At 46.9% G+C, this 27,241-nt stretch overlaps 1 protein-coding gene across 2 annotated transcripts in view; it reads right to left on the bottom strand.

The window, feature by feature from the left end:
- rbm46 (RNA binding motif protein 46) overlaps positions 1-18,698 on the bottom strand; it is an 87,010-nt gene extending 68,312 nt beyond the window's left edge. Inside the window, exon 1 of one of the 2 annotated variants that reach the window (XM_055644067.1) lies at positions 18,245-18,698. The gene's annotated coding sequence lies outside the window, so the exon portion shown is untranslated. Of the gene's footprint in view, positions 1-17,453; positions 18,068-18,244 lie in introns of those variants that run through there. The other variant, XM_055644076.1, reaches the window with a different exon arrangement.
- Positions 18,699-27,241: the final 8,543 nt, after the last annotated feature.

The following is a 27,241-nucleotide window of genomic DNA, read 5'->3' as shown; positions in this document are numbered from 1 at the left end:
TGTTCCTTCGAATAAAATTCACGGGAGAATTTCTTAAAACTCACTGTCATTGCTCCGGACCGCGAGCACGGGCTTCTTCTGGTGTGCAGGTAAAGTCACTTTATTTTATTATTCTCTCGCTCTCTCTCTCTCCCCTCCCTCCATCCCTCATTCTCTCTCCCGCTGTGTCTCTGTCTTTGCTCTCTCCTTCTCTCCCTCCCCCTCTCTCTCGCGCGCGCTCTTTCTCCCGCTCCCCATCTCACCTCTCTCGCTCTCTCACTCCCTTCCCTCACCCTCTCGCCTCGGCATTCCCAGAATCATTCGCCGTTTTGCGGGGACGGCTTCATCTGTGGTTCCTTCCTGTTGGGGGGGGAGCCCTGGCCCGTGGTGGCTCCTGGTCCATTCCCTCCGCGGGTGCCATCTGGCCCACTGAACTACAAATGCTGGAACAATCGAAGGTAGACAGAAATGCCGGAGAAACTCAGCGGGAGGCAGCATCTCACCCGCTGAGTGTCACCAGCATTTTTGTCCACCCACTTTATTTAGTAATTTATACTCGTCATTTAGGGATGTTGGCGAATTTAAAATAAATAAGTTTATGCGTGTTGTTTTCTCTCTCACCTTCAAGGTTAGTTCTTCTGTTTGCCTTTATTTGCTTCCGTTTTATTTAATGTTATTTATCTCGTTGTGGTTGTAGCTTTTGAATGATTTAAACGTATTGGATTTTTAAAATTCATATAAATTCATAGCGTCGCCCGAGCACCAAATCCCTTCAGCTGTACCTGCAACTGAAGCTCCGGGTGGATTAGTAGACCTTGAAGAGGCATTGACACTTTGTTTTTATGTAGAAGGATAAGAGAAGGGCTCCGAACCTCGAGCTCACTGACTGAATGATACAGACGTCCTGACTGAAAAGCACACCCTGCCAATCAATTATTTTAGGATAAGCCTTTCTAGAGATGCTACTTTTTGCTTTGCCCATTTTCAAAATATAGAAATTTGAATTTGGTTTTTGATTGGTACAAGGAGACTATAGAGCTTGTTGTGGCGGCTCCTAAGGGTCGTCCCATTATACTGCCGAACCCCTCGGCACAGGAGTGGTGCAGTCCGGAGGCGGTCCTTAGCCGGAGGGTATAAAAGGCAGGTTTTGGGTGCCATCTTTCCCTGGTTTCGTCTTCCCCTGAACCGGGAGGAAATAAAGTAAAGTGCTTCTCAAACTTCGGACTACTTGCCTCATTTTGAGACCCACGCACTACATTGGTGACCCCCGACGCTCCATTGGCATCATGATGGAGACCGAACAGGACGCCTTGGAGTCGGCAGTTGGTGCTGTACTGGAGCAGCTGACGGGCGGAGTTTGGCGGCCTCTGGCCTTCTTCAGTCGGCACCTCAACCGCGCGCAGACCAAGTACAGCGCGTTCGATCGTGAGCTCCTGGCTCTGTACCTGGCTGTACGCCATTTTCGTTACTTCCTGGAGGGCCGCCCGTTCACCGCCTACACCGACCATAAGCCGCTCACTTTCGCCCTGCAGAAGGTTTCCGACCCCTGGTCCGCACGTCAGCAGCGGCAGTTGGCTTACATCTCCGAGTACACCACAGCCATCCGCTACGTCAAGGGGAAAGAGAACCGGGTGGCCGACGCATTGTCCCGCCCTGCTGTAAATGCCGTGTTCGAGGTGGCGCCCGGATTGGACTATTCTGCTCTGGCGGCGGCACAGCTCACGGACGACGAGGGTGCCCACCTACCGAACTGCCATCTCCGGCCTCCGTCTTGAGGATGTCCCTCTCGGTCCTGGGGGTGTGACAATCCTGTGCGATGTGTCGTCCGGTCAGCCGCGCCCCATCGTCCCTGCCACCTGGCGCCGGAGAGTGTTCGAGGTCATCCACGGACTGGCTCACCCATCAATCCGGGCGACAACGGCACTGGTGGCAGCTCGCTTCATGTGGCACGGTCTGCGCAAGCAAGTTGCCCATTGGGCTCGCACCTGCATCCCGTGCCAGACAGCAAAGATCCAGCGCCATGTCCGCGCACCTCTCCAGGAGTTCGGTCTACCTCACCGGCGGTTCGACCATCTCCACGTGGACATTATGGGGCCCCTTCCACCGTCCCGGGGCATCACCCACCTTTTGACCATGGTGGACCGCTTCACGCGGTGGCCGGAGGCCATTCCGTTGGCTGACACCTCATCGGCTACGTGTGCTCGTGCGTTGTCCGCGCACTGGATTGCTCGCTTCAGGGTGCCGGCGCACATCTCCTCCGACCGGGGGCCACAGTTCACCTCCGAGCTGTGGTCAGCCATGGCTCGCTTGCTGGGGGTGCAGCTGCACCACACCACGGCTTACCACCCGCAGGCTAACGGTCTGGTGGAGAGGTTCCACCGGCAGCTGAAGGCGGCATTGAAGGCACGACTCACCGGCCCGGACTGGATGGACGAGTTGCCGTGGGTCATGCTGGGCATCCGGACCGCTCCCAAAGAGGACTTGGCCTCATCATCGGCGGAGCTGGTGTACGGGTCGACACTCACAGTGCCCAGGGAGTTCGTGCCGTCGGCGCCGGAGCAGCAGGAAACGCCCTCCTCCACCCTTCAACGCCTTCGCGAGCGAGTTGGCAGGCTCGCACCCGTCCCGACGTCCCGCCATGGGACATTTCGCCCACATGTGCCAATGGCCCTCACGGACTGCCCATACGTCTTCCTGCGCCGTGATGCCCACCGGACGCCACTCCAGAGGCCGTACGAGGTGCTGGAACACGGGCAGTCGACTTTTGGCCTGGACATGGGGGGCCGGCCGGAGGCTGTGTCGATTGACCGTTTAAAGCCGGCGCACCTGGACATTGACCAGCCGGTGCTGGTTGCTCAACCTCGGCCCCGAAGGCGCCCCCCCTCACGACTCCCTCGACCTGTCCCTCCACCTGTCCTCCCGCCGGTCCCTCGACCTGTCCCTCCACCTACGCCCCCGCAAGCCCCGGGATCTGCTGACTTCCGCACGCGGGCCGGCCGGGTCGTGCGCCCGCCGGTGCGTTTTGTGCCTCTGGTTCTGGGGGGGGGTCCTGTGGCGGCTCCTAAGGGTCGTCCCATTATACTGCCGAACCCCTCGGCACAGGAGTGGTGCAGTCCGGAGGCGGTCCTTAGCCGGAGGGTATAAAAGGCAGGGTTTGGGTGCCATCTTTCCCTGGTTTCGTCTTCCCCTGAACCGGGAGGAAATAAAGTAAAGTGCTTCTCAAACTTCGGACTACTTGCCTCATTTTGAGACTCACGCACTACATTGTAATATATTTTCTTTACACACTGTAACTTTCTACATTTTTACTTTTGGGTATGTATGTGGCAATTATGGCTCATGGAATTTTCTCCCACACTACTAGTTATATTCGCAACAACATATTTAAATACCTGAAATTTTCGATCTTTCCCAACCCCTTAAAAAAATGCCTGAAGAAGAGACCCGACCCTAAATGTCACCTAGCCATTCCCTCCATAGATAGACTAAAAATGCTGGAGTAACTCAGCGGGTCAGGCAGCATCTCTGGAGAGAAGGAATAGGTGACATTTTGGGTCGAGACCCTTCTTCGGACCCTCCATTGATCCAGCCTGACCTGCTGAGTTCTCCAGCACTTTATGTTTTGCTCTTAAAATAAATCCGTGGTCCGCTGAAGAAACAAAATGAGAGACCACTCTGGAATTGCAAGTTTTGCTGTACACTACATACTGTAGACCACGTCATAATACACCCTGAGTGATTTAATGGGGTTAGATTATTTTTTTTAATCTGTTGTCTAGAATTAATCGATACCCACCCAATGTACCTTATATCAGATTGAAATCGGAATTCCGATTTTTTTGTTTTCCTATTTTTCAATTTTGCCAGATTATTTGGCGGTCAATCAACCGCTGTCTCTAAGGGGGTTGCTTCCAATCACCGACCAGGTTCCCATAAAATTTATGTCCAATCAACAAATCGGTCTTCTCCCGTCCAATCAGCCGCTGTCTCCAAGGGCATTGTGCCCAATCACATAATGAGCTGGTCACTCGGTAGCCAATCAGACGCAGTCTCCGAGGGGTGTTGCAACCAATCAGCAACCAGCTTCCCTTACCTATCTTTATTTGACTGAGTTACTGATGCAATCAGATTCAGATTCAGATTCAGATTCAATTTTAATTGTCATTGTCAGTGTACAGTACAGAGACAACAAAATGCATTTAGCATCTCCTTTGAAGAGCGACATAGCAAACGATTTTGAATAAAAAAAATAAATAATAAGTGTCCGGGGGGGGGGGGGGGGGGTGATTCTCCCCAATTCAGATTATTCTCCCCAATTACTATTCGACCCAAAATGTAATCATCATACCCAGTGCATATAGGCTCAAAATGGCCCTGAAATTTACCATATTATCAAACATTTCTCACGGAGGGCTTATATCCCCCCCCCCACCCTTCCCAACCTCAGCCTCACGGACCTTAGCATACCCCTAGTTCCTAAAACCCATTTCCATCACTGCTTCAGACTTGCCAGAGTGATTTGGGGGGGGGGGGGCGGGAAAAAGAGAGGAAGAGGCGGAGACATTAGGCTGTGGGAGAACTGGGAATGGGAGGGGAAGGAGGGAGAAAGCAAGGACTACCTGAAATTGGAGAAGCCAATGTTCATTCCGCTGGGGTGTAAACTACCCAAGCGAAATATGAGGTGGTGCTCCTCCAATTTGCGGTGGGCCTCACTCTGGCCATGGAGGAGGCCCAGGACAGAAAGGTTGGATTCGGAATGGGAGGGGGAGTTGAAGTGCTGAGCCACCGGGAGATCAGGTTGGTTATTACGAACTGAGTGTAGGTGTTGTGCGAAGCGATCGCCAAGCCTGCACTTGGTCTCACTGAGGTTGATCATACGCTGAATAATCCAACCAGATTTTTGTTTGGAAGTGGAAAGAAATAATAGAAATTGCATTCATTGCAACGTGTAAAAAGAAATGAGATACTGTATTGTAATTTTGCTGTATGGCATTGTGGTATATATCATGTCCTGATTGGCGAATATGTTTAGTTTGTGACTTTATTTGAAGCAGAAATAATATGTGAATGCTTCATTGACCATAATTCCGACTGGGAACTACGCATTTCGTCCGATCACATTATCGCACGTGTCATGCAAGACGTCTTAAATGACCACCTAAACTGTCATTTGGCAACCTAAAAAGCTGCCGAGGTTGCCCGGCTGGCAACAGGGAAAAAAAGTTAAGTGAGAGTCCTGACTTAGCCACCTTCAGTTTTCCGGCACCTCATCCATGTCTAATGAAATTCATAAATCTCAGTTAGAACTCCTGCAATTTCTTCTCTAGCTTTTCAGTGTCCACAGATATATCTGGTCAGGCCTAGCAGATTTAGCGACCTTCATAGCACCTGCTCGACCGTAATACGGACTGTCCTCAAGATATCTCCATTAATGTCCCAAGTTCCCCCGTCTTCATGTCTTTCTCCACAGTAAAAGCAGAGAAATACTTAATTTAGTAAGTGTGCCCATCTCCTGTTGCTCCAAACAGTGATGACAGCTTTGAGGGCCCCTATTCTCTCTCTAATTGTCCTCTTTCCCTTCGTGATAATATTATAAAATCCTAAGAAATGTTATCTGCCAAAGCTATTTACTTCCCCCTTTTTAACCTCCTAATTTCCTTCTGAATTATGCTGGGTAGACAAAAATGCTGGAGAAACTCAGCGGGTGAGGCAGCATCTATGGAGTGAAGGAATAGGTGATGTTTCGGGTCGAGACCCTTTTTCAGACTGATTATGCTGCTCAGTTCCGGAAACTCCTCCAGAGATACACTTGATCCCAGCTGCCTATACCTGTCCCATGCCTCCTTTTTCCTGACCATATTTCTCTCATTATCCAAGCTTCCTTACTCCCAACTGCATTGCCGTACTTCCTAACCGGAACAACATGCCCTGAACTCTCGTCATAACACTTTTAATAGCATCCCACTGTCCGGATGTTCCTTTGCCCACAAACAACCTACTCCAATCAACTTTAGCAATTTCCTGGCTAATAGCATCAAAGTTGACCCCGTCCCAATTCAGAATTTTAACTTGTGGGCCCACCCTGTCTGTCCATAATTATTTTAATGCTAATAATAGAACAGTGGCCGCTGGTCCCAAAAGGCTCACTTACAAACACTTCAGTTCCTTGACATTCCCAATTTCCTAGAGTTGTTTCAGCTTTACCTTCTCCCTTGTAGAGCCCTCTACATACTGCCTGAGGAAACTTTACTGAACATATTTGACATATTCTACACCGTCTAAGCCCATGGCACTATGACAGTCCATGTCTATAATGGGAAAGTTAAAATCCCCAAACCAATTAGCTTAGTTTATTTAAGAGATATAGTATGGGCACAGCCCTTTTGGCCCACTGAATTCATACCCACCAATGATTGCCCGCACACCAGTTCTATCCTACCCACTAGTGACAATTTACAGAAGCCAATTAACCAACAAACCTGCACATCTTTGGAATTTGTGAGGAAATCGGAACACCGGAAGAAAACCCATGCGGTTACAGGGAGAACGTACAAACTCCATGCAGACACCACCCGTAGTCAAGATCGAACCCGGGTCTTTAGCGCTGTAAGGCAGCAACGCTACCTCTGTGTCACTGTACTGCCTGCAATCTCCCGGCATATTCATTCTTCTAATTCACGTTGACTATTTATGAGCCTATAGTACACTCCCAACAGGGTAATCATTCCCTTTTTATTTCTCAGCTCCACTAATATAGCCTCATTGGATGTACCATCAGTAATATCATCTCCATCTCTTGCAGTGACATTCTCCTTAATCAATAAAGCCTGCAGCACCCTAACTTCATCTGCCTTTATCAGGTCTCTTGCATTAAATTAAATGCAATTCAATCCAAGTCTTTCCTCACTCCCTTACACTTCCTGGCTGTGCTTCAGAGCCAAGCTTGGTGCCACAGACCTGAATACCCAGACAGGCCACCACCTCCACCCAACAGTATTCAAAAGGGTATACCTGTTTTGGAGGGGAATGGCCAGAGGAGTGTGTCCTTTCTATTGTCTACTCTCTTTCCTCGTGGTCACCCATCTTTAGTTTAGTTTCGAGATACAGCGCGGAAACATGGCCCTTCAGCGATCCATGCACATTAACACTATCCTACACGCATCAGGGACTATTTTTAAATTTACCAAGCCAATTTACCTACAAACCGAAGATCTCAGAGAAAACCCACGCAGTCACGGGGAGAACGTACAAACTCCATTCAAACAGCACCCGTAGTCGGGATCGAACCCAGGTCCCCGGCGCTGCAGGCACTGTAAGGCAGCAACTCTACCTCTGCGCCACTGAGCCGCCCGTGCATCTACTCTCCTCTTCTACCTTAGGCATGACCACCACCAGTGGCGGACTGGGTCTAAAAATATTGGTTCATCACGGGCCCACTTGATATAGGGGCCCCACTTCATCAGGGGCCCACTTGCCATCGGGCAAGCTGACACCCTGGGCAGTCCGCCACTGACTACCACACTATATCTATCTACAGTATGAAGTTCTCCCATACAATCCTGATGTTGTCCAGTCAAAGCTCCAGTTCCCTAACACAGTCTGTAAGATGCTGCACCTAGACATAATTCATAAAGGTGTAGTCAGCGGGGACACCAGCAGTTTCCTTAACTACCCTCATCCTGCAGGAGGAACAATTCCCATTCTACCCGCCATTTCTACTGCACTAAAACCAAGAAAGAAAAGCATAACTTTCACACACAAGAAACATCAGACTGTACCTTTACCCTCTGCCTCCTCAGCTCTTTGACGAAGCCTCGAGCCAAAGTATTTCAATTATGCTCTACACAGCACTTAGCCTCCACACAGCCTCTGTCCCAATACGGCCGCTCCACTACACCTAGCTTGTAAATTCTCCCACTGCTACTCTAATACACTAACTCCAACGATGCAAGAGCTTGCTTTTGAATTCTCCCGCTGCTGTTCAACACTGAAGTGCACTGACTCCACCAATCCAAGGGCTAGCCTTTGAATTCTCCCACTGCTGATTCGACCATGAAATACACTAACTTCACCAATCCAAGGGCTAACTTTTATATTTTCCTGCTGCTGCTATAACACTGAAATACAATGACTCCACCAATTCAGGGACTAACTTTTTTTCCCTCTAACTATTCTCTTTCGCACATCCACTAAAACCAAAAAAGCCCCAATGAAATTCTACACAGACGGCAACAGAGGTCAGGAACAAACCCAGCTCATTGGCAGCAGCAGTACCTGCTATAACTGTTAAGAATTTAAAAAATAACACATTTACTCTTCTAAGTCTGAGAAGAAATCTTACTATAAACTGAATGTGTAAGACGGAACTGCAGATGCTAGTTTACACCAAAGATGGACACAAAATGCTGGAGTAACTCAGCGGGCCAGGCACCATCTCTGCAGAAAAGGAATAGGTGACATGTCGGGTCGAGACCTTTCATCAGACCGAGAGCAAGGCAGGGGAAAGTACAGGTATGAGAAGGTACAGAACAAATCAGTGTCTGCATTGATGGTGTACTCACCAGGGACGATGGAGCTCAAAAGTGGACACCACCGGAAATAGGTGTGCCTGCATCATACCAGGCCTTGGGGCACACACGTTCACAACTTGCAACGGCATGCCATCTTGACGCACGATGCTGATGAAGCAAACAGCCGGTCACAAGATCCTGTACTTCCGGGATCACTGGTTGCAAGGTTGGGGCCAGCAAGATAGACATCACACTTGAATGGGAGCTGTGGTTTAGTTTAGAGATACAGCGTGGAAACAGGCTCTTCGGCCCACTGAGTCAGCAATCACCCATACGCAAGTTCCAACCTGCACACTGGGGACAATCTACAGAATCCAATTAACCTACAAACCTGCATATCTTTGGAATGTGGGAGGAATCCGGAGCACCTGGAGAAAACCCACACGATCACAGGGAGAACGTACAAACTCCGTACAGACAGCGCCCATAGTCAGGATTGAACCCTGGTCTCTGGCACCGAAAGGCAGCAACTTTAACATTGACTGTGTCATACTATGAAATGTACCAGTGACCACCACTTTCGGTACAGGCCGGACTGGAGGAGAAAAGGTATCATCCTAGGTCATTGAGATGCAAGTTGCAGCCCATAGGTTAGCACAGTTCTTTCGAAAGTGCCTTTTCAGGCATGACACAGCACATGGTTTAAAGTTCAGAAGACCAGAACTGGACAGTGAAATGGACCTTGGCGTCCCCATCCTGCGCCAGAATCACCTGGTGCCGAAACGAAAAGATACGACAGAGGTTGCTCTCCCACAGACAGCGCGGGTTAGGGGTAATATCTGACCAAGCCTCTCCCAGAGGGCAAAGGTGGGGGAGGAGGATGCCACCAAGTACGAAGAGCAGTACGTTGCAAAGTATGACCATTGCACAATGGTACTCTGTTGAAAAATCTTATCCACCATGGTCCCCTTACTCAGGTCCAGCAACACCACCTGCTCAGAATTCAGGAAGAACACGGTCTCCCTGACATCTTGGCAGCTGCAGCAATAGCTGACGAGCAAACCCACCCATCGCCTTCACACAATTATCTATAGTCATGCCGGGTGGTACTTAGCTTTTCACACCACTCTTGCAGGTTAAAAATTCTGAAAGGTGACAAGGGCTTGTGAAAGGTGATAATCTCTTGGTATTATCCTTAATATTATTTGCCAGAGCTATCTCCATCTCCACTTCTTGCACTACTGATTTCCTTTTTTAGCTTGCTCCTCGGTACCCAAAACACCTCCAGGGATACATTTGAACCCAGCTGCCTCTACCTGCCCCATGCCTCCTTTTACTCTTGACCAGAGCTTCAATTTCTTTTGTTACCCAAGCTTCCTTACGCCCACCTGCCATGCCGTTCACTCTAACAGGAACATGCATGTTCTGAACTCTTGTCAGCACTTTTGAAAAACATCCCACTCTATTTCTTTTCTTTCAAACAACTTACTCCAATCAACTTGAGCGAGTTCATCAATAATACTATCAAAGTTGGCCTTGCTTCAATTTAGAATTTTAACTCATGGGCCCATTCGGTATCTTTTTGTTTTTTTGTTTATTTAGTTATGTAAAAGTGTGTTTTTTTGTGTTTTTTTGGTGTCTTTGTGTGGGGGAAGAGGGCACGGTGCGGGGGATACCGTCCTTCAGCCGCTTCCTGGTGAGGACGCGACTATTATTCGAGTCGCGTCCTCGCCCCCCCCCTCCCCCCACAGCGGCCTACCTACCTGGATTGGCGCGGCCTTTCCTGCCGGGATCGACCGGAGCTCCAGCAGCGGCGGGACAGCGCTGGAACATCGCGGGGCTGGCGATGCCTTACCGGGGGTCGCCGTCTGGAGCCCGGAGTGCTGGACCTGCTGCACCGACATCCTGGAGCTGCGGTTTGCGGAGCTCCCAACGCGGGCGGCGCTGATGGACAGAGCGGGGTCCTGCGACTCTGCCCGGCTCAGCCTGTGGACTCGGGAGCTGCAGACTCCGGCAGCGGGAGACGGCTGATCAGGAGGTCCGGGCCGCTGATGAGGAGGATGTTCACCGTCGGGGTTCGGTGTCGGCGTTCCACCAGCCCGGCGTGAGGACCTGAACATCGGGCCACCCGGGGCGGCGACTGCGGGTGCTCGGAAGGCCCCGACCACGGATGAACATCTGGGAAGAATGGAGGGGAGGCTGGCTGGACAATGGTGCCTTCCTCACCTTGGTGCCACTGTGTTATGTTGTGTCGTGGACTTTCTGTGTTTGTGCTTTTTTTTTAAATTTCTATTTTATTTAATATGTTTTAATATTTATTATTTATTTATTTTTATGATACTGACTGTAAAGGGAAATTCATTTCGTTGTCTCAAATTGAGACAATGACAATAAATTTGAATACAATACAATACAATCATATATATCTTACATGGGACAATAGTCGCTGGTCCCAAAAGGCTCAACCACGAACACTTCATCCATGTGCCCCTCCTAATTTACCAAGACTAGATCAGGTATTGACTGCTCCCATGAAGCGCCCCCCTACATATTGCCGGAGGAATCTTTCCTGAACACATTTGACAAATTGCATCCCGTCTAATCCTTTGCACTCTGACATTCCCAGTCATTATTGGGAAAGTTAAAATCTCCTACTATGGCAAGCTTATTATTCATGTAGTTGCCTGGAATTTCCTGGCGTATTTGCTCTTCTAATTCCCATTGACTATTTGGGGGCTTGTACTACACTCCCAACAAAATGATCATCCCTTTCTTGTTTCTCAGCTCTACTCATACAGCCTTAATGTCACCTCGCACCACTGCCATGACTTCCTCCTTAATCAATAATACAACACCGATCCGCTTTTACCCCCGCCCCCCCCCCCTTTCTCTCCTGAAGTACCTGTACCATGGAATGTTAAGCTGCCAGTCCTGCCTGTCTCTTAACCAGGTTTCTTTAATGTTGTACTCTTTATCCTTTATCTGCGCACTATGGACGTCTTGCTTGTAATTATGTTTATTCTTTTCTCTGACCGGACACTGTACCTCGGTACAAGTGACAATAATAAACTAAACTAATCATTCACAAAAGCTGTCTTCTTGCAATGTCTCTCCTAACCGCAGCTCTGACCTTCAGTTCTTCCAAGTACTGTGAGAGAGCTCCTCTCTGTATCTAACCATACTTGGAGTACTTTGTGCAATTCTAGGCAAACAGATGTAGGAAGGGTGTCATTAAGTTTGAAAGAGTGCAGAGGAGGGAGGTTCACTAAGATATTACCTGGACTTGCGCATTTGAGTTAGAAACATAGAAACATAGAAATTAGGTGCAGGAGTAGGCCATTCGGCCCTTCGAGCCTGCACCGCCATTCAATATGATCATGGCTGATCATCCAACTCAGTATCCTGTACCTGCCTTCTCTCCATACCCCCTGATCCCCTTAGCCACAAGGGCCACATCTAACTCCCTCTTAAATATAGCCAATGAACTGGCCTAAACTACCCTCTGTGGCAGAGAGTTCCAGATATTGACCACTCTCTGTGTGAAAAAAGTTCTTCTCATCTCGGTTTTAAAGGATTTCCCCCTTATCCTTAAGCTGTGATCCCTTGTCCTGGACTTCCCTAACATCGGGAACAATCTTCCTGCATCTAGCCTGTCCAACCCCTTAAGAATTTTGTAAGTTTCTATAAGATCCCCTCTCAATCTCCTAAATTCTAGAGAGTATAAACCAAGTCTATCCAGTCTTTCTTCATAAGACAGTCCTGACATCCCAGGAATCAGTCTGGTGAACTGTCTCTGCACTCCCTCTATGGCAATAATGTGCTTCCTCAGATTTGGAGACCAAAACTGTACGCAATACTCCAGGTGTGGTCTCACCAAGACCCTGTACAACTGCAGTAGAACCTCTCTGCTCCTATACTCAAATCATTTTGCAATGAAAGCTAACATACCATTCGCTTTCTTTACTGCCTGCTGCACCTGCATGCCTACCTTCAATGACTGGTGTACCATGACACCCAGATCTCGCTGCATCTCCCCCTTTCCCAATCGGCCACCATTTAGATAATAGTCTGCTTTTCCTGTTTTTGCCACCAAAATGGATAACCTCACATTTATCCACATTATCCTGCATCTGCCAAACATTTGCCCACACACCCAGCCTATCCAAGTCATCTTGCAGTCTCCTAGCATCCTCCTCACAGCTAACACTGCCCCCCAGCTTAGTGTCATCCACAAACTTGGAGATATTGCCTTCAATTCCCTCATCCAGATCATTAATATATATTGTAAATAGCTGGGGTCCCAGCACTGAGCCTTGCGGTACCCCACTAGTCACTGCCTGCCATTGTGAAAAGGACCCGTTTACTCCTACTCTTTGCTTCCTGTTTGCCAGCCAGTTCTCTATCCACATCAATACTGAACCCCCAATGTCGTGTGCTTTAAATGAGGTTTCATAGGTTGGACATTTTTCTTTGGAGTAAGGAAGCTGAGAGATTATCTTATTGAGGTGTACAAGATCATGAGGGGTATGGATAAAGCGATTGTTCATCGTCTTTTTCCCAGGTTTGAGGATTCTAAAACCAGAGAGCATATGCTTTACATGAGAGTGTAGATATTTAAGAGGGACCTCAAAGGCAACTTTTTCTCACAGGGTAGTCTATGTTTGGAAAGAGGTGCCCGAGGAAGCTATAGAAACTGATACAATTAAGACATTTAAAAGGCATTTGGACAGATATATGGATAAGAAGGGTTTAGAGGCCTATGGGCCGAATGTAGGCAAATGGGACGAGTCCAATATGCCGACTTGGTGGGTCGGACGGCTTGTTTCCGTGCTATATAGCTCTATAACTCTTAAGATAATTTGAATAAATCTGTAACAGTGCATTATGCTTGTGAAATATTGTAGTCTTATCCTCTCCAAAGTAAGCCATGGGTAATGAAAATGGAACTTAATCTTTCCTACCACATGTCAATTTGGAATAATGAGACAGATCATACATGCATAACATGAAAATCACATTACACAGAAACAATGCATGTGGCCCACTATGCACTCGCAGACATCCAGTATTAAAAGCCTGTTTCCAGCACGACTCAGTCTTCCATGTCTTGAACAGTCAAATGCTCATTTAGGCACATCTTTGTGTGAACCTATATGCCTCCTATATGCCTCTACCATCCTCTAAATGTACATAAAACAGTACAGCACAGGAATAGGCCCTTCAGCCCACAATGGCAGTACCAAAAATGATGCTAAAATAAACTAATCTTATCTGCCTGCACATTACCCATATCCGCCCATTCGCTACATATCCATGTGCCTTTCTAAAAGCCACTTAAATGCTATTTTATTTTCCCCACCACCATTCCAGCCACATACCACTCTCTGTGTAAAATACACACCACACACATTTAAACATTGTTCCTTTCATTTTTAAACTATGCTCCCTATTCACTTAACCTTTCCACCCTGGGAAAAAGGTTCTGCCTGTCGACCATATCTGTGTTTCCAAACGCGACCAAACCAAATTCTTATGGAGCTGCATCTTTACAATTCCGTTTTTACAATCACTTGACTTCTTGATGCTTACATTAATGCAAAACACAATTAGAAAAAAACAAGCCTACGGTATTTATTACAAGAGATGTTCCATTGTTGCGATAGGATTAGTTGTGCAGTTGGTTCAAGAACATAAAAGTAGTAGGAAAGTAGCTGCTCCTGAACCTGGTGGAGTGCAATTTCAGGCTTCTGTACCTACTGCTTGAAAGTGGCAGAGAGTAAAGAGTGCAGCCCAGATGATGGGGAACATTACTAATAGATGCTGCCATCTTGAGGCAGTGCCTCATATAAATTATTTCAGTGTTGGGGAGAGCTGTGCCCATGCCTGCCGAGTCCACCACTCCCTGTTGCCATTTGCATTCCTGTGCTTTGGAACTGGCCACAGTCCAACCAGTCAGGATAATTTACATGGAAGTTTGTTGGAGCATTCAGTGACATGCCGAATCTCTATAAATTTCTAAGAAAATATCAGCACTGACATTCCGTCTTTACAATCACATGTATGGGCTGGCAGGGAACATTCATTTGAGGTGTTAACACCCAGGAATTTGAAGCTGCTAACTCGCTCCACCACCAACCCGCCAATGAAAACTTTCTAAAACTTATCCTTTCTGAGATCAACAATTAGTTCCTTGATATTTTTGATCCTTGATACATTGATTGCTGCAGCAACAACATAGCTGTTTCATCTCTGAACACAAAAAGCATGATAAAATCCCAGATGAAGGGTGAAATTCTATCTTTAAGAAACATACTCTCCATAACTATCCAATCTGTTCCAATGCAGCAACAATGGTGATGTGAAAGTGTCCAGGTACATCTTGTCAACTTATTTATCACATCATCCAATGTAATGGAACGGACAATTTTATGGCATACATTCACCAATAACAGTCCTAAGGATCAATATTCTGTGGTGACTGCCCCATTGCCTGAATCCACAAACAGTGTCTATAAAGCGCAACATTGGAGTACAGCTTTCTCAACTTGTCACACAATTGGTATCCCATTCACCATCCGGAACAATAATTCTCTACATTATGGCATACCTTTCCTGCTATGCTATGTGTGCTTTTTACGCAATGCATGCAGCGATTAATATGGTAACTTTGGCATTAATCATATCCAGCGTTGCTTATAAGGGCAAGTGCAGCAGGAACATGAATACCTGCGATGAACAAATAATCAGAAAAACAAAGATAATTTGGCATGTGGAAAACAAAAAGCATATTTCAAGTCAATGACGTTTCCTTATACCTCGCAGAAGCCTGACCTGCACATTTCTAGAATTTTCTGTATTCTTTCAGATTTTTACTGTTTGCTATTTTTTTCCCTCCACCTGTAGATTTACCTGCAGATCACACACAATATTAATTTGGAAATACTTGTCCAGATATCACATAGTAAACCCTAGCATTTCTTAGGAGTACTGTAGTGAATGTCCATACCTTTATTTAACCAAAGAGTAAGAGTGCCGGTAGACAACTGCAGTAAACCCACGCAGTCACATGGACAATGTGCAAAATCCACACAGGCAGCATCTGAGGTCAGGATCGAACCCGGGTCCCTGTCGATGCGAGGCAGCAACTCTACTGCTGCGCTAATGTGCCGCTCAGAATTGGCAGATGCATGGACAAAAGCCAGACATGGGAAGAAGATAAAAGGTTGTGAGATCAGCAGAGAATATGTATGAAATATGAAGCCAGAGGAAGGAACGTAGATGGAAGTGAACACTTTTGCCTTCCCCCATCCCCTTTGGTCTAACCAACAACATCCGTCCCACTCTCCTTTTTTACCCTCAATTCCCTATGCCCCACCAGAATGCCATCCATTTCTTCTACCATCCCATCCTCCCTCCCCCTTTCCCCGTCTCCTTCCATTTATCTCCCTTCCTCTGGCATTATATTTCATGTCTCTTCTATTCGTATCTCACAGCCTTATCTCTTCTTCCCATCTCTCACTTTTGTCCACCCATTTGCCAATCACTGCCGTTGTCATTTGTATCCAACTATCACTTGCGTGGCCTTGCGTTTCCCATCCCATCTCTCTTCCAGCTTTCCCATACCTTTACATTCAGTCCGAGGAAGGTTCTCAACCCAAAACATCACCTCTGCATGTTCTCCAAAAATGCTGCCTGACACAATGGGTCACTCATCAATTAGTGTCTTTTTTTTGCAGGCCTTACAAGAGCTACCCACAATACAAAGTGCAATTTTAATAAGGCTGCAAATAGTGACACAGAGCTTTAATGGGCAAGAACTGAGATGACTGTCAATCAAGCTTGGCAAATTTCAGAAAACATTAAATATTTTTTAAAGAAATGACCCTTCATACTTCAATTTTTCAAAGAAGACAAAAAATCAAAGAAGCCAAAAGTGGGCACCACCTGAAATAGGTGTGCCTGCATCACACTAGGCCTTGGGGCACACACATTAGGACACATACAATCCAATACGGAATACATTATACTGCAGTTGTTTCATCCACAATACAAATAGGTTTCATTTCATTTCTGTGATCATTAGTGTCCTGAAGAATCACATTCACTTGATTCTGTGACCATTAGTGTCCTGAAGAATCTCTTGATTCACATTCTTCAGGGTAACACAAGTCAGTGTGTCATGTTTGAAATAAAACAATTGATGGTAAATGAAACATTGCTTGACTTTTCACTGACAATAAAACATATCACATAATAATGAAACTCGTACCAAAAGTAGAAAAATATTTACATATATTTTGTAAAATCTTAACTTTGTTGCTCACCCCCTTTGCTGCCATTTGTCATTTAGATAAATATTTGCTTGAGTGTAATTAGTACAGTATCATTTATTTAATTCCCTAAAGCCAAATATTTCAATTTCCAGTAACCACCGTAAAATCAGAAGAAAAACTTTGAAACACTCGGGCAGCATCCGTGGAGAAAGTCGACGGTTTATGCCAATGATCTAATACCCAACTCTGCGCATTTCCATCATTACCTTTTCATTTTATTCCAATCCACCTCATTCTTTTTCCTCTCTCTCTCTCACACACACACACAATATTTATTTCCAGTGGCTATTCTTTTAGTCAAAAGTTGGGAACTTTGTGTGAATTGGGTGCAGATTGACCAATTCCTCTGGTATGGTACATACCACGATGGAGATGATATGCAGACACTTTGAAGCGGTTATCTAGATGGAAACTGTTTTCAGGAGTTAGATTTAGTTTTTAGGGCTAAAGGAAAAAGCAGGAACGGGGCATTGAATGGGGATAATCAGCCATGATCATATTGAATGGCGGTGGTGACTCGAAGGGCCTACTCCTGCACCTATTTTTTCTATGTTTCTATAATTCTATGAAGCAGGCATTATTATTTATTATTTATTGGTGTTGATTTATTAATAGTGAAACCAATGGCTACCTGATGCTGTGAACGAGCCTTGCCGGAGCCCGGGCGGTGGGGTGGTGATGCCGCTGGTGGACGAGCCTCGCTCGCCGGAGCCCGGGCGGTGATGGCCGGCGTGTGGTGGACAAGCCTCGCCGGAGTGTGTGCGGTGGTGACCGGGGAGAGGCGGTGCTCGGGCGGCCGGTGGGGTGGTTTTGGCCGTGTGTTGTGTGGTGGACGAGCCTCGCCGGAGCCGTGGTCCGTGGCCCTTGGGGGTGGTTATGGCCGTGTGTGGTGGTGTCCGGGCGGGTGGGCCGTTATGGCCGTGTGTGGTGGCGGTGTCCGGACGCGGCTGTGGGCCGTTATTCCGCGCGTGGTGTGGTGTGGTGTGCTGGCGGGCGGTATTACTCGGACAGTGCCGGTGGTTATGGCCGTGTCGTGGTCGTTGTGTCGTGGTGTGAGGGTGGGCTGCTGCTGTGGGCCGTTCTGCCGCGTGTGTGTGTGTGTGTGTGGTGGAGCCTGGGCGGGCGGGCGGCCGGCTGCTGCTGCTGCTGTGGGCCGTTACTCCGTTGTGGTGTCCGGGCGGGCGGGTACTCGGCCAGTGCCGGTGGCTATGACCGTGTGTGGTGGGCGGCGGGTGGAGCGTGGGCGCTGCGGTGCCGCGTGGCCATGGGCCGCCGCCCGCGTCCGTTTCTAATTCAACGGCTTCGCGTTCGTCTTTGGGGGGGGGGGGGAGAGGGAGGAGCGCGTGAGGCGGGCGGGAAGCCGGGCCGCAGGCTCCACACACACAACTTACAACAACCCCTCTCCCTTTCCCGTAGACTTACTTTGGCGAAGGCGTCGCGCTTTTTCTTTCTTTCCGCGAGGTAAAAGTTCGTGGCGTCGAAGTTTTTTTTTCAAAGAAAGCGCAGATTCGCGCTCATTTCCGCCCCCCCGTTTGAAGTTCTGCTGCTGTAGTCGGGACGGAACAACCGCGGGAAACCTTGAATGAACACGGTTACAAATGTACTACAGCGAAGCAAAAGAAAGAGGGCAAAATAACAACTGTCCCAGTGTCACCGCGACGCCGTGTAGCCCGAGGCAGCAAAACAAAAGGACAGTCTTCGTCCCCGCCTCATGGTGTGCACCAGCTCTGGATAAAGCGCCCACCACTCCACGACCTCCGCCTCCAGCCTCTCCCCGCTTGAAAACATCTCTGATCTTTCACCATCCGCAGGCTCTGGGCCTGGGACTCGTTGGAGTTTAGAAGGATTAAGAGAGACCTCGTTGAAACTTACCGAATTGTGAATGAATTGGATGTGGAGAGGATGTTCCCACTATTAGGAGAGTCTAGGATCAGAGGGCACAGCCTCAGAATTAAAGGAGGTTCTTTTAGGGAGGAGATCATGAGGAATTTCTTTAGTCAGGGGGTGGTGAATCTGTGGATCTAGTTGGGAGTTTTAAATACATAGTAACTTTGTTACATTCCATTGCCATTATTTGAGCAGACCTTTATCATGAGATGCGTAGGAAGGAACTGTAGATGCTGGTTTACACAGAAGACAGACACAAAATGCTGGAGGAACTACGGGACAGGCAGCATCTCTGGAGAGAAGGAATGGGTGACGTTTCAAATCGGAACACTTCTTCAGACTCAGTCGATCTTCATAATGAGGTGATGTAAACTAGTTTGGTTTATGTCATTTATGCCGTTGAGTTAATTAGTTACGTTTATTTAGTTGTACAACCTTCATCGGAAATGTTTCAACACGTTATTACTAACTACATGTTAGTTAGAGGCCGATGTACGGGAAATAATCTCCAATCAATGCGAGACATCAGAGAATTTAATTTACAACACAGTTTACAACTAACTACAATACATGTTAATTAGAGGCCGATATAAGTAAAATTACAGCTTTGGAAACACTGTTTGCAGCAAGCAGCATTCAGTTCTATGAATCTTCCAATAACTTTTCAAGGCAAAGTGCTACAAACAAGTACATGGCTCCAATCAATTCAGGCACACGAGATGGATCAGAAACGTTAGTTTACAACATGTTAATATTAATTGCATGTTAGTTGGAGGCTAAAATAAGGAAAATAACTAAAACTTTGGAAATACCCTGTACTGAATTAGTCTTTTTGCAGGAAGCAGCATTCACTTCCATTAATTTTGCAATATCTTTACTGGGGAAGTTGGCACAATCAAATAAACGATTCCAATCAATTCATTCTCATAGGAGACATCAGAAAAGTTAGTTTACAACACATTATTACTAACTACATGTTAGTTCAAAACCGATGTGTGGAAACGCACTCGACAGCTTTGGAATACTGAATTAGTCTGTTTGAAGCAGGCAGCATTCACTTCCATGAATCTTGCAATAACTTTTGAGGGCTAGGTGAAAATGAGTTGCAGACAATTAGACTTAACAAGATGACTGATCAGTCTGAATAAGGGTCTCGACCCAAAACGTCACCCATTCCTTTTCTCTATAGATGCTGCCTGACCTGCTGAGTTACTCCAGCGTTTTGTGTCTATAAGACGACTGAAGTTAGGGTGGGGATGGGACAAAGAGACTAATTGTAAGGATTAATTGAAGTTAGAGAAATCATATATCGCTAGGTTGTAAGATGTCCACGCGAAATATGGCTACAATCGATTCAGCCTCATGAGATGCATCAGAAATGTGAGTTTATAACAATTTATTATTAACTCATGTTAGTTAGTAGACGATGTATGGACAATAACTACACATTTTAGAAACACTGAATTAGTCTGTTTGCAGCAAACAGCATTCGCTTCCTTTAATCTTGCAATAACCTTTCAGGTCGAGGTGCTACAATCAACTCAATGGCTCCCACAGATTCAGCCTCATGAGATACACCAGGAAAGTTAGTTTACAGTGGTTTTACTAACTACATGGTAGGTAGAGGACGATGTATGGAAAGGAACTCTACAGATTTAGAAACACTGAATTAGTCTGTTTGCAGCAAGCAGCATGCACTTCCATGAACCTGCTATAACTCTTCAGGGCAAATTGCTACATTCAAATCAATGACTCCAATCAATTCAGCTTCATGAGCTTCATCGGAAAAATTAGTTTACAACATTATTACTAACTACAATTAGTTAGAAGCCCATCAATCTATATAACTGAAAGTCTCATCTTGACCACTTGATGTCTAAGCTGCATATTGATTTTAGAAACATAGAAAATAGGTGCAGGAGTAGGCCATTCGGCCCTTCGAGCCTGCACCGCCATTCAATATGATCATGGCTGATCATCCAACTCGGTATCCTGTACCTGCCTTCTCTCCATACCCCCTGATCCCTTTAGCCACAAGGGCCACATCTAACTCCCTCTTAAATATAGCCAATGAACTGGCCTCAACTACCTTCTGTGGCAGAGAATTCCAGAGATTCACCACTCTCTGTGTGAAAAATGTTTTCCTCATCTCGGTCCTAAAAGATTTCCCCCTTATCCTTAAACTGTGACCCCCTTGTTCTGGACTTCCCCAACATCGGGAACAATCTTCCTGCATCTAGCCTGTCCAACCCCTTAAGAATTTTGTACGTTTCTATAAGATCCCCCCTCAATCTTCTAAATTCTAGCGAGTACAAGCCGAGTCTATCCAATCTTTCTTCGTATGAAAGTCCTGACATCCCAGGAATCAGTCTGGTGAACCTTCTCTGTACTCCCTCTATGGCAAGAACGTATTTCCTCAGATTAGGAGACCAAAACTGTACGCAATACTCCAGGTGTGGTCTCACCAAGACCCTGTCCAACTGCAGTAGAACCTCCCTGCTCCTATACTCAAATCCTTTTCCTATGATATGCTATGCTATGAACGCTACCATATATCGTTATGATTTTTGGCCATCTTACTCGCAGTCCTCTTTCGCTGAGGCAGCCCCGAAGATTTTTCCGATCGATGAAAAATAAAAAAGTTAGGGGCGTTTAAAAAATCTTGAGATCGGCTGATTAATTCTCTCGCCTGTCAATCACCACGGTGAAGGTAACGCCCCTTCCAGGGGGCAGGACTATAAAACCCCGGATGCCTGGACGTGAGTCAGTCACTCTGGAAGATTGCGACAGAGAACTCACAACTGTGATTCTAAGCTGTGAATCAACTGAACCGTTAGGTTGCAATGTACTTGCAATAAATGATTTGTTAGCCCTTAATGACAATGCAATGGGATGTTTGGCAATTTGGTGTTCTGCACTCTGCTTGAAATGCTATGAAATTGAATTTGCTGGACTGCACTCTGCTTGAAGTGCTAGGAAATTGAATTTGCTGGCCTGCACTCTGCTTGAAGTACCATGAAACTGAATTTGCTGGCCTGCACTCTGTTTGAAGTGCTGTGAAACTGAATTTGCTGGTCTGCACTCTGCCTGAAGTGCTATGAAACGGAATTTGCTGGCCTGCACTCTGCCTGAAGTGCTGTGAAACTGAATTTGCTGGCATGGATTCTGCCTGAAGTGCTATGAAACTGAATTTGCTGGCTTGCACTTTGCTTGACGTGCTATGAAACTGAATTTGGTGGCCTGCACTCTGCTTGAAATGGAATTTCAAGGAATAGCTGTGAGTTAACTGCCAGCCCACCAGCCCTGAGTGACTGATCTGCCAGCCCACCAGCCCTAAGTGACTGAGCTGCCAGCCCACCAGGCCTGATTGACTGAGCTGCCAGCCCAAGAATCCATTCGGCCCACAATGTGCATACTGGCCCTCTGGAAACCAGTCCCTTCGGCCCACAACACCCATACTAGTGCTCCAGAAAGCCCCCCCCCCACCACTGGCCACCAATATTGGAGAGGTGGAATATTGCGTTGAGGGACTAGCCCTCCCGTGTGAGCATAGGACCCAACTGGTCCCACTTAGTCTTGTGGAAAATAAATCTACAGCTTTGCAAACACTGAATTGGTCTGTTTGTAGCAAGCAGAATTCACTTCCACAAATCTTGCAATAGGGTTTCAGGGCAAGGTACAACAATCAAATCGATGGCTCCGATCGCTTCAGCTTCGTGAGACACATCAGAAAAGTTAGTTTACAATATGTTATTGCTGACTACATTTTAGTTAGAAGCCAATATATGGAAAATAAATCTACAGCTTTGGAAGCACTGAACTGGGCTGATTGAAGCAAGCAACCTTCACTTCCATGAATCTTTAAATAACTAAACAGGGCAAGGTGCTACAATCAAACCAATGGATGCAATGATGAAATATGTCAGAAAAGGTAGTTTACAGCAGGTTGTGACTCACTACCTTTTAGTTGATAGCCATTGTGTAAGAAACAACTCTACCGCATTGGAAACAGTGAATTTGCCTGTTTGCAGCAAATACCATACATTTCCACACATCTTGAAATACCTTTTCAGTGTAAGGTTCTATAATTAAACCAATGACTACAATGGATGCAGAGTGATTACAACAGGTTGTACCTTCTGCCGGTTGGGAGCGGGGAGAAGAAAGAGTGACCAGGGTGGGACAAGTCTTTGATTATGTTATCTGCTTTCCCGAGGCAGCGTGAAGTATCGATGGAGTCAATAGTGGGGAGTCTGGTCTGTGAGATGGACTGGGCTACATCCACAACTCTCTGCGATTTCTTGTGGACTTGGGCAGAGCTGTTCCCAAACCAAGCTGTGATGCAACCCGACAGTATGCTTTCACATGACCATAATTAACCGCTGAAAGGTACCGTAGAAATGTAATTCTTTTAAGCACAGTAGCAATTGACGACCTCTTTGTAAACTCTTGCCTCTAGAATGCTGTTATTTCTGGGGAATGTAGCTTGTAAATATGTTTGTCACTTTTGTTTTCCCACAGTAAATGCCACCAGCACTTTAATTTGCTCCCAGCCACAGGTTCATACAAGAATAACCACAATAGCAGATCACGTGTATACAACTGTAAACCAGGAATCACATCAGTCCCACACCACAGCTTGCAAACTAACACAGTACATCTCAAGATTATTAATCCGTAACCTCACCAACCTCCCGGAACAAATCAACATTTGCAAAGTCATAAAGTGATACAGTGTGGAAACAGGCCCTTCGACGCAACTTGCCCACACCGGCCAACATGTCCCAGCTACACTAGTCCCACCTGCTTGCGCTTGGTCCATATTCCTCCAAATCTGTCCTATCCTTGTACCTGTCTAACTGTTTCTTAAATGTTGGGATAGTCCCAGCTGCAGCTTGTTCCATACACCCATCACCCTTTGTATGAAAAAGATACCCCTGCTACATTTCTGCATGTAAGCTTGGGCAGCTTATAGCCCAGTGTTATGAATATTGATTTCTCTATCTTCAAGCAACCCTGGCATTCCCTCTCTCTCTATCTATCCCCCACACAAGTCGCACTAGCTTCTAATTTTCACCCAACAGCTAACAATGACCTATTTCCTTTATCATCGTTACTTTTTTGCATATCTTTCATTCATTGTTCTTTACCCGTCTACATCAACGTCTATATCTATAATTTCCCTTATCCCTTAACCAGTCTGAAGAAGGGTCGCAACCTGAAACATCACCTATTCCTTCTCTCCAGAGAGGCTGCCTGTCCCGCTGCGTTATTAGTAAGTAAGTAAGTAATTTTTATTTATATAGCACATTTAAATCAACTTGCGTTGAAACCAAAGTGCTTTACTTAGAAGAAATTAGGTTTTCACACAGCCATATGAAATAAATAAATAAAAATGACACAACACACTATAGAATTTAACATGAATATCCCCCCACAGCAGAATCAACATTTTCCACTGTGAGGGAACGCACTAAAAAGTTCAGCCCTCTTCCTCTGTGTTCATCCGGGTCGGGGCCTATTTGAGGCCTCTGCAGTCTCCGCAACGGCGGGCCGATGTTACAGGCCATCTTGTCGGATGATGGCGTCGGGAGAAACACTCTTCAGTGGCTTGGAGTGTCTGGAACGGCCGCTTCCTCCCCGGAGACCACGGATCCAGAAGTACATAGCTGGTCGGAGCTCCAAAACTAGCTATCTCGGCGAGACATCCCAGGCTTTGAAAGTCAGCGCCACCCGCGGCTCGATGCTCCGCGACCACAGCTCCGCGATGTTGGAGTCAGCGGTCTCAGCACTCCGGCGATCCTTGGCAAGGCATCACCCGCTCCATGATGGTGCTTCAGCGCTGTACCGCCACCGAAGCTGGGGTTCTGGCCAGTCCCGGCAGGAAACACCATTCCAGTCCAGTTGGTAGGCCGCGAGGACGGGGCGAATATGCGACTAGGAGGTAAGCCACCTCTCCAACCAGGTAGGGACTAAGAAATACAGTTTCCCCCTTCTAGAACTAGAAGACATTCAAACAAAACTTTTTAAACACACTAAAAGTAAGGGTGAAAGGACGGACTGCAGGCAGAGCAGCCATACACAATGGCGCCCCACTCCTGCAGTCCGCCATTCCAGCTTTTTGTGTCTTTCTATATTACAAATGGTTTAAGAAATAGAATCAAGAGCGTTTTACTGTCATAGGTCCTGAAACGGAACAATGAAATTCTTACCTACGAAGATAGACACAAAATGCTGGAGTAACTCAGTGGGACAGGCCGCATCCCTAGAGAGAAGGAATGGGTGATGTTTCGGGTCGAGTCCTACGGCAGCTCAACAGATATGTAAAAATTGTAATATGTAAACACCATAATAAAAAATCAGTGTATATACCAATGCCCCAAAGTCTATGTAGTTTGGAGCTTCTATGGAGATTATTGTGTTTAAAGCCTGATAGTTGTAGGGAAGCTACAAGTTCCTGAACCTGGATGTTACAGTTTTCAGGCTCCTATACCATATAACCATTTAACCATATAACAATAACAGCACGGAAACAGGCCATCTCGGCCCTACAAGTCCGTGCCGAACAAATTTTTTTCCCCTTAGTCCCACCTGCCAGCACTCATACCATAACCCTCCATTCCGGTGGGGGTGGCGCGGCTCTGGCCAGCAGCGGCCTCTGCAGTCTGTCCGCGTTTTATTATTTTTCTGTCTGTGTTTTAATGTAGTTTTTGTTATTTTTTGGTGGGGTGTGTGTGTGTTGGGGGGGTGGGGGGTGGGGTGGGGGGGGGGGGGGGGAAACTTTTTAAATCTCTCCCTGCACTGGAGACCCGACCTTTTCTCGTCGGGTTTCCGTTGTCGTTGGGGCCGCAACGAGGAGCGGCCTCCAACAGGAAGAAGCCGGGGACTCTGGTGCTACAACTCACCGTCGCCGTCGCGGGGCTGGCCGAGTCCGGAGCGGGTGGAGCGGTGGAGGAGCGCTGCTGCTGCTGCTGCTGCTGCGGCCCGACCGGAGAGTCGGAGGCTCCAACGACAGGTCTGTGGACGGCGGCACCGGGAGCCCGCGGCTCCCTGGAGGGAGACCACTTTTCAGGGCTCTCGCAACGGCGACTTCCCCCGCCCGAGTTGCGGGGTTGAAGAGCTCCTGGAGCGGGGCCTACATCACTGCCCCGCACGGCTTGGAATGGCCGGGGTCTCTAACACCAAGACCCGGTGTGCGACCTCGCACCACCCGGCGTGGCTTTAATGGCCGCGGGACAATTGCCATCGCCAGCCGGGGGCTTTGACTTTGACTCTGACATCGGGGGGGGTGGGGGGGGGGAGAGTGCAGTGGAGAAATAAGTTTATTTGGCCTTCCATCACAGCAATGTGATGGATGTTTATGTAAATTATGTTGTGTCTTGGGTCTATGTGTTTGTATGTATGGCTGCAGAAACGGCATTTCGTTTGGACCTCAAGGGATCCAAATGACAATAAATGTATCTTATCTTATCTTATCTTCCCTTCTCATCCATATGCCTATCCAATTTATTTTGAAATTATACCAATGAACCTGCCTCCACCACTTCCACTGGGAGCTCATTCCACACCGCTACCACTCTCTGCGTAAAGAAGTTCCCCCTCATATTACCCCTAAACTTCTGTCCCTTAATTCTGAAGTCATGTCCTCTTGTTTGAATCTTCGCTATTCTCAAAGGGAAAAGCTTGTCCACATCAACTCTGTCTATCCCTCTCATCATTTTAAAGACCTCTATCAGGTCCCCCCTTAACCTTCTGCGCTCCAGAGAATAAAGACCTAACTTATTCAACCTATCTCCGTAACTTAGTTGTTGAAACCCAGGCAACATTCTAGTAGATCTCCTCTGTACTCTCACTATTTTGTATATCTCCTTCCCAATGGCAGGAGTGAAATGTGAGCGTGGCCAGGGTGGTGTGGGTCTCAGATTAAGTTGGCTGCCCTTTTCGGGCTGTGACTCCTGTAGATGGTGGGGAGGTCAGACCGGGCAGTGTTAACCACTTTTTGCAATCTTCTTCGTTCCTGGGCAGCTACTTTGATTTTGTTACATTTTGATGCGGTAACTCCAAATGCCATGGGAAATTCTCACGGGAACTTCTATAGTGATGGGTTACTGTTTCTGGAATGCTTCCTGGCAAATAAAGACTTAAAAAAATAAAAGTACATTTCTCGCCCTCAGGACTTCTGATCTGATTGGACAGCATGCAAAAATAAAGTTAAACTTAAGACAGCATAGAAAAAGGCCCTTTGGGTCACCAAGTCCACGTCGACCATCAATCATCCATTCACGCTAATTCTATGTTGTCCCACTTTCTTATCCACTCCCGAGGCACAATTTACAAAAGTCAATTAATCTACAAACCCATACGTATTTGGAGTGTGGAAGGAAACTGGAGCACCCGGAGGAACTCCACACAGTCAAAGGGAGAACCTAAAAATTCCGTACAGCCAGCACCCGTAGTCTGAATAAAACCTTGATCTCTGGAGCTGTGAGGCAGCAACTCTACTACTGTGCTGTCCCAAATTGGTATTGGTTC

This window comes from Leucoraja erinacea, chromosome 1 (assembly GCF_028641065.1).
Source record: "Leucoraja erinacea ecotype New England chromosome 1, Leri_hhj_1, whole genome shotgun sequence".
In the NCBI taxonomy this organism is placed as follows: Eukaryota; Metazoa; Chordata; class Chondrichthyes; order Rajiformes; family Rajidae; genus Leucoraja; species Leucoraja erinaceus.
This window is presented reverse-complemented; position numbering and strand designations above follow the sequence as displayed.